This window comes from Aquila chrysaetos, chromosome 8, assembly GCF_900496995.4.
Source record: "Aquila chrysaetos chrysaetos chromosome 8, bAquChr1.4, whole genome shotgun sequence".
Taxonomy (NCBI): Eukaryota; Metazoa; Chordata; class Aves; order Accipitriformes; family Accipitridae; genus Aquila; species Aquila chrysaetos.
This window is the reverse complement of record NC_044011.1, coordinates 45,491,284-45,506,901: the sequence shown is the minus strand read 5'-3', so window position 1 is coordinate 45,506,901 and position 15,618 is coordinate 45,491,284. Positions and strand designations below refer to the sequence as shown.

General features: G+C 41.4%; 1 protein-coding gene across 1 annotated transcript in view; it reads right to left on the bottom strand.

Annotated features, from left to right (window-relative positions):
• Positions 1-15,618, bottom strand: part of ARHGAP32 (Rho GTPase activating protein 32) — a 188,203-nt gene that overhangs the window by 82,466 nt on the left and 90,119 nt on the right.

Sequence of the window (15,618 nt, the reverse complement as noted above, 5' to 3'; positions counted from 1 at the left end):
GCCCAAACCAGCTGTTAGTGTTCCTCTTTTAATTATTTAACCATGGGTTTAGATGTGGCCCAGCATTATGAGACCTCTCCAAAGCTTTTAACTTCCACCTGTCTTACAAGGATTTTGTAGCATTTTCACACACGAGGTATCTTTGCACAAATGTAAATTACAAAATGGTTGTATAAATAGCGTGAAATTAGATTCTACACAGATAGAAGAATATACATCCAGGGATCTGAAGGCAGAATTGAAGCTTGCAAAATTTTTGTCAGACGCCCCAGGCAAATCTTCAGCTGAATTAAAAAAACAACCTATGATGAGTAACACTAGCTGAAGATTTACTCCTGAATGCATGTCATTTCCCCAATTAAAATATTGACAAGATACATACTGCTTCAGGGGACAAGGAAGGGACCATGGCAGCACAGCATAATTTGCTTTGTGAGGCTTTTAATATCTAATGACTACTTCGAAATGCTTCATGACCTATTATGATCAATAAAAAATGTTGTAATAATGCAGCAGTTTACAGGTCAAAGCACTTTATGAACAGTCATTAATCTTCTCAATACACCCATGCAGCCCCTAAAATGGGACTATTCCTGTTTTACAGATGTAGACACTCACTCAGTGACCGCGGACCTCCACAAAGCTTCCCCACCTTCTATTTCAAGTGCAAAGTGTTTTTTCGGTCTTTCTTTCCTAAAATCAACGGTACAGCCATATTTAAAAAGAAAAAAAATCTCTCTCAGCATTTCACACTCCACACGCAGTTGCCTCTCCCTTGGGAAAGGATGAGAAAACCAACAAAGCACGCAACAGATGTTAGCCATGCTGTGCAAGTCCAGGTGCTCCTACAGCATAGCAATGCTAGCAGTGCAAGGGCTCAAAAGATGTCAGAGGAAGGAATTAGATCGCTCCAGGTTACACGGCCACTCAAAGGCAGGGCCAAGGATTAAAAGCAACAAAGGGATGCCTGGCAACCAGTACCGAAAGCAGAGAAATGGGTGGTATAAGAGGGGACACGTCACCGGGGAAAGTAGCTGTAAAGCGTGATCCCAGATGTGCTGTAGGTGGCTGTCAGAACTACACCTGACGCCCTCTTCACTTGGGATACAAAAAAAGCATGGCTTACTCCAACTTCTCAATCATGCTATATTCATTTGTTTATCAGGAAAGTTATAAGCATCACTTTTATATTAATATGCAAAGCCTGCAAGGCAATCGTAAATGTAAAACCTGCAATCCAGTGTACTAGCCATTTTCTGTCAAATTTATTTAGGACAACTCCAGACTCTGTACTGTGCCCATAAACTCTGCTTTCGTATCACAAGAAATCACCCATATTTCACAAGCCTACAAAGAGGGTACCTACAGAGGACATAAATGCTTTGTAATTTCTGTAAGCTAAGTCATTTTACTTTTCGTCTAAAGGAGAAAAACAAGAACAGGAGTGCAAATCTAATTATCTTCAAAAAGATGACAGCCTTTCCCATTTCTCCATCTTTTGCAATTAAGTGGTTCTTGCTTTCTTGATAAGTTGCTAGTATTGACCTTCAGCTGAGCAAGGTTTAGTCACCAATGTAAGAAACAACAGACTGAGAAATCGCTTCAATCCTTTATTTGCTTCTGCCCGCTGCACTTAACAGGACATTTCAATACAATCTCGAATGTGGCCCACACAAATAAAAAACCTATTTGTCAAATGATCGTAAATCTGACATTAATGCCACGATACTTTAATTTTAAATGTTGGACTGTAGATTCCCAGTCTCTTTTTATCATGAGTTAAGACAGTAAGAGTTAAATTTACAAGACAGGAATAGTTGGGGTCAGCAAACTGCTGGTCCATGCGACAGGGTGTGCAGGGTCAGCTGTGGAGAGAACGGGCTATACAGACAGCATCCTCCTTGCTTCTGATGAAACCCATTCTACACGATGACAGTAACGAGCCTCCGAATAGCTAGCAAGGAAGCTGATTAACGAGCAGGGACAGCTTACCTCGCGACAGCAGCGGTGTTTCTTGCCCCACCATCTCTCTGGGAGGTTCTGCCTGCGCTGCACGACGACTCGCGGCGCAAGCACCGAGCCGGTACAGTCAGGTAACCCAGAACCACCGCTCCCGTACCTTAAAACCGCAGCCGTTCGGCAGCTGCTAAGCAACCAGCCGAGCTTTCCCTGCGGAACCAGCAGCAACCTCCTCCGTAAGAGGGGTTGTGCACGCGCCAGAACCGCTTTCGCCATTCCTAGGTGAAGTCAGCCCAGCGCCTGCGATCACAGCCCTGGGTGTCAGGCTCTCGCGCAAAAGGATGGCAGGACACTTGCGGGAACGGCACTGCCCATCCTTCAGTCGCGTTCAGAACGGCTGTGCGTATGACGTGTTAGTACGGAACGCAGTTTCAGGAGCGATAAGACAGATTTCCACCCAGCAGAAAGTTATTCCAACACCCTAAATGTGAGTACTTCCTAAAACCCTGCAGTTTTAAGTCTGCTGTTAACTAAATTAAGAAAGCGTACACGCTTCAGGTTGTTCTAAAAGTTGTATGAAGCAAAGTTTTTGCAGACTAGGAGCCTGACTGACAAATTTTTAAGCAAGACAGCCATATTTACAAGGGTTGCAATTAACTTTACAGGAAGGAATCATCGCAGCAATCTAGGAAGGAACTGGACAACATTTAGCGATTCCCCTCAGATCTCCAGGACAAATCACAAGAAAGTAAAGCCTAAATCCTCTCAACTAGACTTCCAGAGTTGCACAGCCAAAGCAGCAGAAACAACAGTGACCTCCATCAATATCAAAAATACTACAACGTTTCACTACATCAATATAAAAAGTGTACATCTTGCTCCCATTTCCTGCAAATTCTCAAGTGCCAGAAGGGTTTTGCAAGAGGGTTCTTTTTTTAATTTAGAGAGTTAATAAAACAGTAGAAACAAGTAAGTGACTGTTAAGTTGGTCTCATGTTGTCAACTGTGTTTTATAGCAAAGCTAAACATTACTGGTGCTTCGGGCACATAATATCCATAAGGCAAAAATGCCCTCTTCACATTTTTAATTATTTCTATAAATTGTTGCTCAAATAAATTTTTGATCACCCTCTAATTTTCCAGTTCAATAACTACTTTTCCATTCTTTAATTACTGATGGTCCTGATGTAGAGAAGCACGTGCTTAAATCCCATTAATTTCGATGGGACGTAAGAACAGAGGTGAAGTTAAGCACACAGTCAAGTGATTTCCCGGATTCAGACCTTCAATTACAAACCTGGGTACGACAAATTTCATTAAAAAAAAAAAAAAAAAAAAAAAGAAGTCTCAAATGAAGATTTCAATAATGCCATAAAATAGTTTCACGATCTTTAAAAGTAAAAATTGACCACTGACTTAAAAAAAAAAAAAAAATCCCTCTTGAACAAAATCAAAGTATTTTTTGGAATTTCATTTTACGGAAACGTTCACAACGAAAAGCATCATGACAATTATGAATTTCTCACAAAATGGAAAATCTGGGTTCATTCCTACTGTTATTACAGTTTGATCTGTTCTCCCTTACTCTTGCATGCTGTGTAGGATTAAGTGTATGATGAAAGCCTGGTGAGATTTCAGCACGCTGCACTGTGCTTCTTATTTTCTTCCGATTATGAAAGCAAGAAGAAATGTCATGCTAAAAAAATTATTAGAGATTACTGAACTGATGATTTAATTTCCACTGAGCCAGAGATTTGAACCTTCCATTAGTAAAATCATTATACTGAGATCGCAGATCATAAAAAGCTACCCGGGCTTCACATCGCAGGAGACAAGATTCAGAGGGACAAGGATTCGGAACCCCAGCTCCACAAGCAATATTTTTAGCTTTGCTGGTCAAATGGCCTAAGGAGGATGACATGCAGCCACAGCCAGGAGTTTCCATACTCCCTCAAGCACAGCTGATTTGGTGATACTTCAAGTGAGCAGCGGTATCACTGCCCGTTCCCTTTCTTTCCAAGCCCAACACACAGCACGACAATTGCAGCTCACTGACGGTTTGCTTCATTACTAAAAGACATTACATATTGCAGTACTGCTCGGTTACTGTCGGACTGGGAAAAGCAAATTTAAAGGAGGGTATTTTAAAACATCCTTTGCATTTTCATTCCCATAGGTAAAAAAACGCACCTTTGCTCCACCACCTCTTAATCCCTTCAACTGACCAGTACAAAAACGTTACTCATTTCTAAGAGGGGCTCCCATAAGCTCCAGGCCAGTTCCATACAGGAATATTTTTATGTGGACTTAACTGTTTTCGCTTGGGACCTGGCAAGAAGCAATTTTTCCCCTGTTGTGTACTGAACAATCAACGGCTCACTCGGAGGCATCCAGCTAACACGAAAGAAGTTGGTCTGTTGTCAATATTTGTGATACGGTCCCTTTACAAAACTGATATGCTGAAATTTTATAATAAAGATTTACAGATCTCCTCTCCCCACTACGTAAGAAAAAGTAAAAGACTATGTTTCCAGCTGAATCTGTCTACATCTGTGCAGATAGGACTCCTTTTTGTCCATCAATGCCTCTTCAAGCCAGACAGGGTGCTACCGAGTTCCAGCACGCACGACTTTCCTGTCCCACGGTCCGAGTATGTTTTCTCTGTAGCACCTAAGATTTATTTACTTTAAGACAGGGAAAGACCTTTCTTTTCTGGTTCAAATGCTTATTTCCTGAGAGAAATCACATGGATGCTCTCATGAACCCTACCAGTCCGACATGGAGATCGAGACCAGAAAATGAGATGAAAGTATATGGCAAAAGTCACTTCGGTTTGACCCTACAGTAAGAAAACACCACGTATTAAATAGCTGGAAAAATGCCAGCATCCACCAGTAGAGTTTAACTCTGCCATGTGGGTGACTTTTAGAGCTGTCTGGGTCTTGGGTTCTGTATGTTATTCCAGCATGACCCTTCAGCCCTTTTTTTATTTCAAGTCACACTGGAAAATGGCTTAGAAATTTAGTCAAAACAGAAAACAAGACTGATAAAATCCATCACTTAGAGCTTACCCAGGAAGTGTTTTTAGCTGGTGCCATAGGTGGCTTTATCTAAGCTTAAGTTTGTTTACCAAAATGTCCTGAATGATTTCATGACTTCTGGTGTATTATTATAACTTTAGGGAAATTATAAATCTTTAAACCTTAAAGGGAGTTTGCACTAAGGCAACACAAAGCTACTTTATTTCTGAACGAAAGTGTACACTCAGCAGCGTAAGGCTTTTTGGCTAGCACACTTCCAGGTCTCACCTTGAGGTCACGGATGGACGCTCGCTTTCATTGCTCCTGGTACTACCCATCAACAGGAGTTTATTCCTTCCCACCATAGGGTGGGGAACACCCGTATTATGGCTTTTCCTTAAGCTGGAAGACATTTGCATTAGCTTAACCTCACTGATGCATAAATTTTACTTAGCAAACATTAGCACTTGCTCCCATGACCCCTTCAGCTGGCAGAGCTGGGCAGTGATGAGCGCTCAGCACAGTAACAGCTACAGTGAGGGACAGCTACATCGAGAAGACGTCTGTTCACTTCTGGAGTTGACCCGGCTTAGAAGATAGCATCAACAGCTTCCAGCGTGATACCCATTCTGCTGTCAGGCACATACTTATGATTAGAAGGAAGTAAAATATCTGCAGGAGGGACCTTTAAATAAGGTGAAAATGATGGAAACACTAAAACTTCAGCACTCTACCTGGAATCACAGGAAATGGACACGAGAGACCGACTACCACAAGATGAAGGGAACATAAGGTACGAACGGACCACGAGGGAGAAGGCAGAGGAGAAAGTTTAGTGTATTTATGTGGTGAATCCTTAATAGCCTTATTCCACAGAAGAAATTAATCTCTTTCAGCATTAATTATCAGTTTATTATCAATTAATTGCAATCAGCAGGAAAACAGAGATTTTAATGGAAACGACTGCAGCTTCTCGTCCCTAAAAATTATACTTCCTTGTGCTCCCTGATTCCAATTACAGATAGGAACACTAAACACACACATGGGAACACGAGGCTGCCCAAGACCTGGTCTGAATGACAGCAGTATTATCTCTGCTTGATCTGTCCGATTTTGGAAACTCACCACGATCAGGTATATGCAGCTTTCCGGGTGCTAAGCTGAAATAAGCCATGACCTTCCAGTGGTTTCTCCGTCACTCAGAAGAGCAGCTTTGCCGGAGGCATTCAGACAGCAGGCAAATATTTGGCTCAGGCTTTGGTGGCAATTGGTTTTGTACGGATACAGAGAAATAAGGGCATGCTAAGAAGACCTAACGCAAACACACCATGTGTACAGCATGTGAAATCGTAACAACGATTTTTCCAGCAACTAGGTTCTTCCTCCCATGAGAAAGCCTACTTCTGAATGGCAGGCTGACAGACACCTAATGAACTTGAAACAGGATTTACAACTCTCAACATGTGAATGAAATCCCCTGCTCTCCTGACATCTTATAATTTAAACAATTCAATATCAATCATCTCTTTAGTAAAATTATACCATAAGAGCAGCAGGTCACAGAGAGACACAGGGGTGAAAGGGAGGGCGGCCACAGCATGGGGGATTGCTTTTCTACACTTCAGAAAATTAAAGTAATAACCCAACATGAGCTTACAGCCACAAAAGAAATACTTCAAAGCCACTAACAACTGCTAAGTAACGGGAACTAAAATTCTACCATCTTACAGGTAGCGGGGCAATGAGAGAATGCATACCTATTTACAAATGATTATGTGGACATTGCACATATTTAAATACAACACCCTCTTTACCCTGTGCCCCAAATGTGCTATAATCTATTCAGCACTTAACCACAGAGAAGAAACGATGTTTCATCAAAGTAAGCAAGCACCACTATCCTTTAAAACAAACCAAACAAAAAACCCCTTTGAAAATTACTTGCCTGAGGTTAGTAAAACAAAACAAAACAAACTTTCAAAATTACTTGCCTGCGGTTAGCTGCAGCAACAGTAGCTTAGACAGATATAGATCTCAATTTTCTTAAGTCTCATTTCTTGGGCACATCACTGAAGCAAACAGCTGACTTTAAATGTTAGCGTTTGTTGTTAAGTGACCAAAGCACATAAGCTTTAGTTTGTTAAAACTAATTGCCAGGAAGAAAAGATTTTGTAGGTCCAAACCTAAGAAACCGTATTAAAAAAAACCCCTCATAACCGCAGTTATGGTTGCTATGCAACAGGACACACACCTATCACATCATTTACAAAATAACCAAAACTTAGAAGCGTGGAAATAATTTAAAACATGCTGTATCTGATGCTGCTTCTATTACAAACCCATTTATCTCGACACCCCAGAATGAGGCAAAAAATGTTAATAGTATTTGGAAAACACCGCTAAGATCGTAAGAAATGCCCTGCTGGGCCAGGCCGGTGGCTCCCCTACCGCCGTACTCTGCCTCCAAGAGCAGCAGTTGGAGATGCTCTTTCCTGAAGACACGTGTGAGCTTGGCCGCTCCTGCAGTCCGTTCCCCTTGCATCCCCCCCAGATTTATCAGAGGATGCCAGAGGGAACCTCTCCGCCCACTCCTGCTCCTTTGGGTAGGGTTACAGAGGTAAAACACGTGAACATTTCAAGCAAAAAGGTATGCAAGCAGGTATGTTAAAGATGTAGCTGACCAAAACTCAAGAAAAGAGGTTAGAAGGGTGAAAAATTATTTAGAAAGCACAAGAAACAGAAGCAGCTTTGGAGAAGTTTTGTTAACAGAGCTGGAGCTGTAGCCACAATGGAGAAATAGATGCTTTTTTGGCAGCTGCACGCATCGGTTTTAAAAAGAAACATTGAAAAGCGGTGCCAAGACCCAGGAGATGAAACATTTAAGACAGGCCATCTTTAATATCTAATATCCTTAATGGGGTCTTTTAAAAAGGTAAACCACAAAGCTTGAAGTAAATACAGTATTTTAAAACCACAGATCAGTTAAAAAAAGCATCATTAGAAAACCAGAAAGTCAGTTCCTTCTTATCTGACAAAGCCTGAGCCCTTGATTGCAAACTTGCTCTACAGTCTCTAACAATATCGGTTTGCAATTACGCTTAATGTCTACGTCCCACAGCCTGTCTGCACGTTTGCAGCTTTTCAAGTTTGGAGGCTACCAGCCCCTGCCAAGGAAGTGGAGAACTCCGGAATTCACAGCAGGTCTACGATGAACTGATTCTGACTTGTTTCACACTTCAAGTGTAAATTTTGCTCAACGAGTTGGGACCTCAGCGTTCGCTGAACTAGGTCAGTTTATCACGGGTTACACAACACATAGTGACAAGAAACACCTGCTTGATGGTTTTTAGCAAACTCGAGGCACAAATCTGCTCTGTAATTCTAGGAAAGCCCTAATGAATATAACGATTTAAGGAGCAAGCTCAATCCACATTCCCCCTGAGAATTCTGCCACCGATTGCTCTAAAACAAAACTGATTTTTAATTTAACATACAGTCAGTTATAAATCCAGTTGGGCAAAGAACCTCTAGTTATTGAGGAAGACACTGGCATTTAACATTTCAGCATTTTTTATTACCAAAACAACTCAATTACAAATTTTCTTTACAACATCAGAGTTTAACCAAACTAGGTGCACTCACATGGGACATAACTTTTGAAAACTTTCCGGACTGCGTATTTGGCCACTTTGCTCAGTGACCGTAAATATTTGCTGCAAACAATGAAAATGATGCAACTTTGATTTACCGCCAAAGCATCTTTACACACGTGCTATTTATTTTGATGTGGTTTCTGTACCTTGAGAGTGCCTTTTTTTTTTTAATAGTCTTTACTAACCCCCGTTGGACATTTTATGTCCAATGAATCTGTTGTTTGGAAGTGTAGATGCTCTTCCAAGGCCTATGAACTTTATCTGCATGCAAGTCGTTCAGGTTTGAGGCATCGTGACTGAGCACCTTGTCTTTCTCCTCATGCTTGCTTAGCCACCTGACATCTGACATTACTTGTTGATCAAAGTAACTCTGCAGCCTGCAGAGGATGATACTGGATGAAACTGCTTTGGATTCTCTCTCCCAAAGGGCTGTCAACTTTCCCAAGTAAACAGGCACTGTAATATTGCTATTAAAAAGGCGTGCATGTTAAACTTCTCTTTAAGGAATAAACATCAAGGCAGCTAAGAAAAACAGGAACATCCACCACAATCCCCCTCTTATTTTGGATTTGAACCAAGCCCAGCTCTTGGAGAAGTTGTAAAACAAGTAAAATTGTAGACAAACGGCTCCTCTGCAATGCATTTACACTTGCTTGGTTATGGGGCAGGATTCAACGTCTCTTCAGAATAAAGCCAACTGTCCTCTTCAATTTGCGGCCGGGCCCAGCCTTGTCTACAAAGCACCACATGACAATCAGAAGCCCTGCCAAAATGCATCACTTACAGAAAGAAACCATAATCGTTATCCTGTCCTCTTGGATTTCAACAGTGATTTTCACTTTTGCTTCAGAGCTAAGTAGAATACAATTTGGATACAAGAAGATTGATGTCTCTAATTCAGAGCTTGCTTTCTGAAGGCAAAATGCCCAAAGGACACATTAACAAACTACCATATAATTGTAAAAGCTTCTGTTGCTTAAAAAAAAAAACACTTTCATGGCAGCAGATTCATGTGATACTGCATTTTATTCTGAGAAATAATTTTCCCTCTTGCTCATTATGCCTTCCTAGACCATGGCTACACTGACCATTCACTTCAGCTGGTAGGTTTCCATCACAGAAAACCATCTGAAGAGCACATGAAAGCAGCAGTTGCCATAGATCACTCACTGTTCCCCTTCACAAATAACTGAACAGCAGCTCAGCCCAATGCAAGTCCGATGAACTGGTAGGCTGCTATCTTGCGGTGATCATTTTCGGATACCCTCTTTCCCCAGTAAAAACCACCCTCCAATAAATTCACCAGACCATTTCTATGCTAGATTTTATAGTTGAAGCCATTAATACAGAGCACAGTAAGCCTCCATCTTTGGTATACTGAAGGGACAGCTTGAAATGCACCTCAATTTGCACCTGCTGAAGGAATGTGCTTCAGCACACGAGAGTTCCATGACAGTTTTTATCTCTGCAGTGTCACTCAATAAATAAATTATTCAATTCAAAATCCATGCACAGCTAGAACCCTGTTATTGCATCTCAAGCATCCAGAGTCAGGAACAAAAAAGAACTATGCTGACCCCGTTTCCCTTCATGATACATATTTAAACAGAGAAAAAAACCAGAGCGAGCCATGAACAGAGAAATTAAATACCAAAGTTTAAGAACTACAGCTGGTTTTCATCTCTTGTTACCAGGGGACAGATTTACACACAAGAGTACTGAAGCCGCTCTGCGGCTGGGAACAAAGGACAAGTCCCATCAACAGGGCAATGAAACCCCAGAGCCCCGATGACACATGGATGCCACTGTAGGTCAGTGCAATGCTGCTCCTGGACTCTTTACGCCCTCCTGCGCAGCACAGAAGACAACAGCTAACTTCTGCATTTCCATTCCATAGTCCCAAAGAGCACCCGTATACTGCAAACGGCCAAAGCAAGCAAATGGCACGGCCCTTGGAAGTCTTCCTGCTGGTGCACCTCCTAGATCCCAGTGCAGACATCCCGCCGACTGCCAGACTGTACGCTTCAGAATAAAAGGCAGCAAAGACAACGGGACAAAAGTCCTTTTTACCTCAAAACTGCTACTTCTACTGTCTAAACCGCTCGTGTGAATTAACGATCACAGAGCTACATACAAATCCCATGATGAACAGAGGGTATGGTGCAATACGCTTTTAAAACAGGAAAAGGACACAGCACACCACAGTGTTAATCCTGTTTGATGGGAGTGTTGCCTTACCCAAATCAGTGTTCTGCAGCAAAACTCCAAAAAAGAGTCATATCCTTGTCTGTAATGAATATTAACCCAATTAATTAATGAATTTATCCTTTAGTATTATCATAACAGCTACAGAGTAATAGATGTTAATTATGCAGTTCTTAAAGGCTTTGAATGCAATTCAATACCTTCTCTCTCTCCCCTACAGATGCTAGTTTCCTTCCAAAAACCCTGGAACAGACCCAGCTTTTTCAAAGACACTACACCTTGGCAGCACTTTGGCATCGCCTGAGCTTTGAACACAGCCCAACAGCACTTTTCAGGCTGCTTGCCAGCTTCATACATTCTTTATTAATCCACATTACTATTGTCACTTCATTTTTATTTATCACTGCTGAGAGCAGAAGGCATGTAGTATATGACCTAAGATCAACCATTCGAGCACAGAACATCAAGTGATGGATTAGCATTGTGGAAACAAGGATTTTAGTTGCTTTCTTTTGACTAACGTGAAACAGCCCTCCTCAACTGAGAAGCGCTTAGGACAGAGGTTTCAACATTTGTGAGCATCTGGAAGGACAGGCTAAAAATATTCAACCCATAAAGGCCTATGGTCAGGTTTTAAAAAGGTTTTGGGGGACTTACAAATAAATGCCCAGTATCACACGAGGGATTTTCAAACAAGCATGCGAGGTACCTAACTCTCAGGGGCAAGCTTGTCGGTGGAAGTTACATTTCTCTAGGCACTTTGTTTTGCAGTCATCTTCAGGCAAGTGGTACCCAGTGTCAGAAAAGAAGTACAGAAAACAAGCTGAGGGGGAAAGGCCATGATGGGGACCAGCATTTTAATGCATTCTAAAGCAGAGTCACTCTCCTGAGCCCTTCTGAGCAGACAAAGCTTTAGGACGTACCGAGGGTCCCCATGTGCAGTTTGTACAAAGCAGCGAGCGTGCTATGAAATCAGAGCGTACCCTTGCAGTTCAGTGCATGCTCATTTTACGCCTGCTTCAGTTTAGCTGCACCACCGCCAAGGTATTCCACCACCCGTGGGGTGGATTTGGTTTTCATCCTTGGTAGGACTCAACCGGCAGCTACACGGACCCTAGACCTCAGGTGGAAGAGGGGGGGTGAGAATGCATGGGTAGGGGCAGGAGACTGCAGCCAGACTGCAATAGGCATAATGTGAAACTTTACCTGAATTCACTATTCAATAAAAGGACACAGGAACTGCTTTTGTTTAGCAAAATCTTCTTTAAACAACAAAGGCAGAAAATTCTATATTAAGAAAGGAGAAGCAGGTTAACACATATTCTAAAAACAAATTTTGCATTGGGTAGGATCCAGCTTGGATGGTCCACATAGGTATAGCTCATTATCAAAGATGAGACCAAAAACACACACAAGTATGTATGTGCATGTGAGAATTTGTCCCTTAGAGTCATCTGTTTAAAGAACTGTAGCTTTTCACCAGCAGAATGTTAGTAGCGCTTGCTCCGTAACTGTTCTCTAGGTGTTTGAACTTCAATCACACAAGATGAAACTATTAATATATTAAAGAACAAGTCTTTAAGACAAAAAACAATCATATAAAAGGTTTTCAGATGTTTGACTCAAAAATCCTACTGCAAGCAATTTGTGGTTTTTAGTATGGACTATGACAGGCAGACAGAACAAGCAAACCATACTTTAGACGTTAGTAGTCCGAGTAAGACATTTGCTTTTGTGAAAATATATTCCACTCTCCTCTCCCCGCAAACCACCCAGGATGGGGAGTCCTGTCTGTTCTTCCTACTTGGATCCCATTTTTTCCTGGCATTCTCACCGCTGCCCTTGAAGCACTTATTATTGCAACCACGCTTCCAGCCATGGAACGCTGGATGGGCTTGCCTTCAGAGTTTTGCAAATGCTGTTCTTCAAACAGAAGATACCGAGCTTAAATCTCCTGCAAGGGAGAGCTGGGAGATACAAGTGGCATATATTTGCGTAAATGCCTTCATGGAGTACATCAGAGACCTTATTCTATCAATCAAAATGAACACAGCACAGACAGCAATGGCTGCCTTGAACAAAAAACAGGAACAGGGCAAAGTACTGTGCATTCTGTACAACAAAGCCGCGTGGCTCAACTTACTGCCAGTGTGGGGTCTGCAAATGCAAGCAGAAAAATGGAGAAACCCCATGGTTGGACCACGAGAGCTTCCTGCTTTGAGAATAGCCTTAGAAATCTACCTAGAGCTGCAGCAGAAAGAGGCTTCCTTTGCAGGAAGGATGTTGGCATTATCCCATGAAAAGCAGGAAACAGAGAAGGTAGTGTGACTCTGTTCCGAGATCACAACAGTCAGTCTGTGTTTAAAGGACTATCATGAGATCTAGTCCTAAGATTTTTTTTGAAATCACTCATGCTTGCATGGTCTGTCATTTCTGGTTTCTACTGCCTGTCGTGTCTGTTTCAACAATCTACCTTTGATAATGAAAACGAACAATAAAACCCACAAGAGATGGCTAGAGTTTAAGGTCTCCCTTAGAACTAGAACATTTTCACAACCGGTCTCTTGTTCTCTCCTTGCCATTCAAAATTTCACAAAAAAAAAAAAAAAAAAAAAAAAAAAAAAATGTTTGTAGTGTTGAAATAGTGCAAATCTCACATTGTAATGAGTACTGCACGCTTTTTATTATTCTTTCCTTTTTCAGAACAAAAGCTTAGATTGTCCATTCTTACATTACAATGTTTAAATACGTATGCAGGTAGTTGCTGCTGTAATGTCACACAAACAAATCCAAAAACATTAAAAAGGCAGATTTTCAGCCTGCTTTACAACTTGACAAAACATGCTGGATGGATTAGCCCATTTCAAGCTTTTTGCAGGCTCTTACTTTTGTTGATTTATTCTCAACACACATAGTAACCCCTTTTAAATGTGTTGCAGACCTTGTAAATTCTTTGCTTATCCCCGTGGAACTTAGCAAGGATTGCAAACACTGTCAATGGACCTTCAGAGCCTACAGGTACAGCATAAACTCATAAAGGTCTCAGACATTCCCTGTGGTCTTTTAAGGACCACGGTTATTCTTAAGGCTTGCAATTACTGTCTACAGACTTCAGAAGGTTCACAGGTACAGTCCTCACACCACCCCTCCCAGGATTTTATGCTTCTCTATTTCCTACACAAAAAACAGTCTCTAGCATTCTTTAGAGACTTTTTCCTCCCTAGCAAAAATGCATGTGGCATACTGTCTGCACTCTGGGAAAGTGCAAACTCAAAACATTATTCCTTTTCCCCCAAATCCTTCCTCAGATTTCAAGCATTTGTAGATTGTTTTAAAGTCTTCTCTCCGTCCATCCATCCACCCCTTCTTTTATCATAGAAAGGGATTTTGTTTACATTTATTTTAATAATAGCAATCGTTCAACAGCAGTAACTGTACAGGTCCTGAAAGCAATCTTCTAGAAATGAATCGAAGTTAAACAGTGCAATCTTACTTGGAAAAAAGGAAAATCCACCTACATTGCTCTAAAAACCAAAACAAAACCAAGCCCCCCTATCACAAGCTCTTTCCAATAAAATTTAAAACCCTACCTTTGTCGTTTGCTAGTTTTCATGTTTAAATTTGTTCCAAGAAATCAAAAGAATCCTATCTTTCCACTTTTCAGAAACACTTGGAACAGCTCTCTCCATATTCCCACTTCTTCTTAAGAGCTAATAAACTGGATTAATTTCTTGAGGTCTCCCAGTAGAAGAAAAGCTGAATAGAGACGTAAAAAAACCCCCTGAACCTCAAACAAAGCTTGTATTTCACAAGCTGACTTGCAGCAGAAATGTGTCACAAACATAACTCCAAAAAAACCTTTTCTTCAAACCTTATCTGGGAAGGTTTTGCAAAATACACATCAAAGAATAATTCTCTTTACACCACTAAAATTATACTTACAGATGGGAAAGAGTGGGATAGAATTTCCTTAGTGTAAATGCCGAACTGTAGTCTGCCAAACACAGCTAAGACTGAGCTGGATGTTTTAAAAGTCTAATGTTCAAAAGCTTTGGATTGTTGTCTGCTACAGAGTGAAAAGACAAAATAAATGTCTTTTTATGGACCACACAACACACAGATTGTATCTGCACAGTCCAAACTGGGCAAGGTACAGCAGTATAATGCATCCAACCCCAAAGCTAGGCTTTTTAGCTTATTTCTCTAAGGTCTGTAATCTAAAATTGCCAGGGTGGCCACATGCCCTTGCTCTTCCCCATGCTATCTGTTTTTGCAACAAATCACAAATATCTTAAAGCTTTTATATTTACATGGGTTTAGCCTTAATTAAAAGAATTCGTTTTCTCTGTGTCCATCTGAGAAATCAAGGATATTTTTGCAGGCTGCTACGGTAGGCTAAACACCAATGCTAGCAGCATATCCAAAAGGCGAGCAAAGTGAAATTTGTTTTATAGTCTTTTTTTCTCCCTCCTTCAATATTTTTGGCCAGATACAGATGCGTCCTGCCAAAATCTCTCCCCACTGCACTATCATTCCATGAGCTGTTTCACACCTCCCATTCAATTCTAACGTGGAGCCAAATCCATCCAGACACCGCTGGTATCCAACGCGTGACAGAATGGAATCTTTCCCTGGACATTAGGAGAGGCCATGAGATGTCAGGGGTGAAGTATCTCCATGGTAGAAATGATGCTCAGCTGTGCAGCTCCTTCCATGCCTTTCCATTCATTGAATCCAGATGCCACAAGTTTCTCAGCTTTGTAAGTATCTGAGAGACAGGG